Source organism: Micromys minutus, assembly GCF_963924665.1.
Source record: "Micromys minutus genome assembly, chromosome: 7".
In the NCBI taxonomy this organism is placed as follows: Eukaryota; Metazoa; Chordata; class Mammalia; order Rodentia; family Muridae; genus Micromys; species Micromys minutus.
The window spans coordinates 10,868,070-10,872,822 of NC_137976.1; positions in this window are offsets into that span (position 1 = coordinate 10,868,070).

The window sequence follows — 4,753 nt, forward strand, 5'->3', positions numbered from 1 at the left end:
TGACTCAGTAAGATCCTGTAACACATGAAAAACCTCATGTGTGTATTTATGTACACTGCAGTGAACAGCCACTGTAGAAGAGGAGCTCTTATGTTTTAAATCTACTATTTAAGATATACAGAGACAGAGCTCTGTAATGATTCATAAATATTTACTTGATATGGTCAAAACCAGTCAAAGCCAGAGAAAATTTGGCTGTCAGCTGGCTGAAATACTGCAGGTATGTGCTGATTCCATTCCAAGCCACTACAAGTACAAACCAGTCCCATTCCATCTGAAGCAGTAATGGAGATGCATTTTCCCATCAACCTGTGAGCTTGTACTTCAAGCAGTATTGCCATCATCTTGACAGGAAGGATGTAGAGATTGAATCAGAATTTTCCTTCAAATATATATTAGACCTGCTATTTTTAAATAGCATGGCTCTCAAATATAAGCTTTCTTTGCTGAAATACAGGTGTTAGGTTGGTATGGGTCTGATTTAAGTTCCCAAAGTTACATCCTCTGCTTCAAATTTCAAGGAATGAAGGAAAGAAGGAGAAAAAAAATGAGCTTATAACTTTTCCTTAAGATGATTACCAAGTGAGTCAGGAAATTAACTGAAATATTAACATAGAAAATAATATTACAACAAATATGTAAAAAAAAAAAGTACTACAATGAATCAAAGGAGAGTTATTTTTATGATTCTAAAGAAAAATTGAAATTATATTTAAGCTAGGTTTGTGGGGAGGGAAGTAAAACTAATAAAATTAAATCATGCAGGAAAGAAAAGCACTCCATTAAACAGAAGAGTTCGAGTAAAGAGAGCAAAGAAATCAAGAGTGGTGTTGCTTGTGAGGCTGAGGGCCGTCACCCGCCTGGTTTTTATGAAACAAAGAAAAATCAAGTTCGTATGTCTGGCAGTTCCTTCAAGCTAGGATAAAGATTTTCAGTGACTGGAGAGAGAAATTAAGGAAGACACCAGAAGGTGGAAAAACCTCGAGTGCTCATAGATTAGAATATTACAAAAATTGATGTATTACTGAAAGCAATCTACAGATTCAATCAAAACCCAATAAATTATAAAGATCACACAGTAACAACCAAGAAAATCCATACCCTGAAGCACAGAAAGCAATAGATACTAAATGCACTTCTAGTAAGAAATGTACACAATGGGGGGAAGGGGAGATAACATCTGAAATGTAAATACAGACAACATCCAATTTTAAAAAAAAGAACTCTACAATAAGAGAAAGCTATAAAATTTAACAAATGAAAGTTAAAAATCTCTAAATTAGTAAAAGGTCATGTAAATGGAAGGATTCAAAATAAATAAATAAATTTTAAAAATAAGTGTTTTCCAAAATTAATGTGTGAATTTGCTGTAATTCCAATTACAATTATACAAACATGCCTGGAAATGAAAATGAAATGAAATAAAATGAAATGTCCTGACTCGTGTTGAAAGGGGAAATAATGTGGATGAACATGTCTGAATGTTCTTGGCATCACCATAGGAACAGAGAAATGGGCCAACATGAAAATACAAGGAAGTAGTAGGTCAAATTTGAGAGGAGGGTTCAACGATTCAGAAAAATGTGGAACTCACAAGCTTGCTATTTATAAACAGAATAAAAATTGAGTTCAATAAATTACTATTAGCATATTGTTAATGAGAACCCTTATCAAGATAAGGTATAATCCTGTTTGTTTTCACTTGTCTTTGTCAAGAACCATGACTCAGATTTTAAAATTGGCACATTCTAATTTACACTGAGATTTGAGCATATGTGAAATTATTTGTTGACACTTTCTATTAAAACCTTAGTCTATTTCCCCACTGTATTAAATTTCTTTATGGCACAAAGGATGGGATTCAGGACACCTCAGGCATTCTCCTACTGAGCTAGTTCCCTAAGACCAACTTTCGAGTGTTTTTAGTTGTAATGCCTCTGGTTCTTTTGGGTTTCTAGACTTCCTTTGTATTATTAACTGTCTGTTAAAAATGCTGGAGCTAGGCGTGTTGGCATATACCTATAACTCCAGCACTAAGGAGTCTAAAGCAGTGGGAACAAGAAGACATGAGTTCAAGGTTCAACTCTAGCCTGGGCTCTAAAGTGAGGCCTACTGTCACTTTATAAATAAGAGTAAAGTACCAAAAATAATTTATTTTTAATCAAAATTACTGAAACTGTACATCACGCCTAGGTCATGGCTAAGTTGAATACTGTTTGATACCTTGAACAGGACCCTGGGTTCAATCCAAGTTCTACAAAATAAAGTCTCACTAAAAAACTTAGATTTCATCATTACATGTGTGTTCAATGGTATAATGGAATACCATTAATGCATAAGTATGTACAGTTAAAATAGGTTTTAAAATCTTTTTTGGTTCTTTTTTTATTTTATTGGATATATTTTATTTACATTTCACATGTTATCCCCTTTCTAGGATTCCCCTCCATAACCCCTTTCCTATCATCCCTCCCCAGCTTCTATGAGGGTGTTGACCCACCCCATTCCTCCTCCCCACCCTGACATTCCCCTACACTGAAGCATCAAGCCTTGACAGGACCAAGGGCTTCTTCTCCCATTGATGCCCAACAATGCCATCCTCTGCTACATGTGCAGCTGGAGTCATGGGTCCCTCCATGTGTCCTCTTTGGTTAGTGGTTTATTCTCTGGGAGATCTGGGGGGGGGGGGCGGTCTGGTTGGTTGATATTGTTCTTCCTATGGGGTTGCAAATTCCTTCAGCTCCTTCAGTCCTTTTTCTAACTCCTCCATTGGAGACCCTGTTATCAGTCCATTGGTTTGTTAATAGTATCTGACTCTGTTGTATTTATGAGACTCTGACAGAGATTCTCAAGAGACAGCTGTATCAGTCTCTTCTCAGCATGCAATTCTTGGCATCCACAACATTGTCTGGGTTTGGTGACTATATATGGGATGGATCCACCAGGTGGGGCAGTCTCTGGATGACCTTTCCTTTGGTCTCTGCTCCACATTTAGTTTCTGTATTTCCTCCTGTAAATATTTTGTTTCTCCTAAGAAGGACTGAAGATTCCACTCTTTGGGTATGTTTTTTTTAAAAAACTATTTACATGTTTAAGAGAAGAAATGATACACACAGGAAGCTTATAACAGCTTGCAATGGTAGTTTGTGAGTGTCTAATAAGGTAAAATAGCCAAATTTTGCCATTAAAAGTAAGGGCATACTTAGTGGTAGTGTGCATATAGACCCCTGGAGCTTGTTTTGTGGTCAAGCTTATCAGGGTAAAGAGGAAAACTGAGTGTGTTTGCTTATATGCTTGTTTGTATGGCCTACTTCTAAAGTGACAGGTAAACATCTAAACTAGGTGATAAGCCTCTCCTAGCAGCCAGTCAACTATAAAAAGTTCCTCATGCTGAAGTCTGACTGGTTCATCTTGTATAGGTTTTGAACAGGCAACCAGAGTTGCTGTGAGTTCACTGGTATGGAGATCATGTCAAATGCTGACTTTATCTCCCCAGTCTTCCCTGGCCTCTGGCTCTTACAATCGTTCCTCTGCTTTTTCCATAGTGGTCCCTGGGCTTTTGGGGAAGGCATATGGGCACTTGCTATAAAAAGCTAACATCACAGGCAATAGAAAGAACTATGACACAGAAACAAATAGTAGATACTACTTTCCACAAATGAATTAAGAAACCAGAGATCTACTTTAGTAAACGACTACCTGCGAGGGCCTGCTCATGACCTTGAATTCAATCCCCAGAGCATAAAAAAAAAGACATATATGTTATATGTATGTGTATGTGTACATATAAAACAAAGAAACAAATATGACTCAAAATGGGAATTCAATAAATCTGTCAAAAAATAATATCGAGGAGCTGGATCAATAACTTAACAGCTATGGGCACTGGCCACAAGCCTGTGAGTTAAAACCTTAAAGACACATGGTGGAACACAAGAACTGACTCCCACAAATGTCCTCACACCTTCATATGCATGTATGCACATGCGTGCAGGCGGATACTCATACACACATGCACATACAGCAAAACATAGACACTTATTAATATTCAAAAATTCAGTAGGAGACCCTGTTTCTAAAGCAAAAGGAGGTCGGCATTGGAGTATCAAAAGACATACCACAGTACAGGGAAAAGCAATTTGTTGCAGTAATTAACATGATATATTCTGCTATTCTTAAAACTCAAAATGAAATTATATGAGCATTCATTCAGAACAAGCAATCCACTTACCACAGAAGAAGTCAGTTGACCTCTTCTTTACTTCAGTGACATTTAGTACCAAATACCGTAAGCCAGAAGAGATTATAGATAGTTCCTCACGAGGGATGGAATCCTCCATTTGGCACACTCCAGTCAAACAAGAGCTGCCCCAAAGGAACTTGAAAAAGAAATGCATGGCTTCTAAGAACTACTGATTTGTGTTGAACTGATTAATATACAGAACTAAATTTGAACAATTTGCAAGTTTATAAACATCGAAGTGTGTCACTAAGAGAATGGCTGGGGGCCATGGGGGAGGTCTACTCTAGCATATGCAAAGGCCTGGGTTCTAAAAAGCTGGATGTTTTTAGTAAACATGTCTAACACACACACACACACACACACACACACATACACACACACACACCAAACACAAAAAAAAAAAAAAAACAAGAAACACCCTCTAACAGCATCAGTAGACCATAATAAAAAAAAATTGACGGTGTGGCAATTTCCTAACCCTTGAAAATGAAATCTAAAGACATCTATTCT